The sequence below is a fragment of the Triticum dicoccoides genome, chromosome 4A (genome assembly GCF_002162155.2).
Source record: "Triticum dicoccoides isolate Atlit2015 ecotype Zavitan chromosome 4A, WEW_v2.0, whole genome shotgun sequence".
Taxonomy (NCBI): domain Eukaryota; kingdom Viridiplantae; phylum Streptophyta; class Magnoliopsida; order Poales; family Poaceae; genus Triticum; species Triticum dicoccoides.
Window position 1 is genome coordinate 35,040,720 of NC_041386.1, and position 353 is coordinate 35,041,072.

Here is a 353-nt window from a genome sequence, read left to right on the forward strand (position 1 = left end):
CCCTGACGCCGTGGCCAACCACCACCACATCACCGGCGCCACACCGCCATCGCCCGACGCCGCCCGAAGCTACCTCGCCGTCGCCGGATCTCGCTTCCCCGACTCCTCCCCGAGCCATGCTGCCCTTGACCCTACGGATCCGCGGTGAGGCCCCCGGCCTCCTTTCCTCTCTGCTGCTCGCGCCGTCCTGGGGTCGTGCACGCGCTGCCCGGTGCTCGTGCTCGCGGTGAGCACGCGTGCACCCGTGCGCTAGCCTCGCCTGTGGTCCGCGCCGTCGTCCGCCCCGGCGCGCTCCGCGCTAGGCTGCGCCGCGCCTCACGCCCGCGGCCACCCCGTCGGCCACCGCGACCATC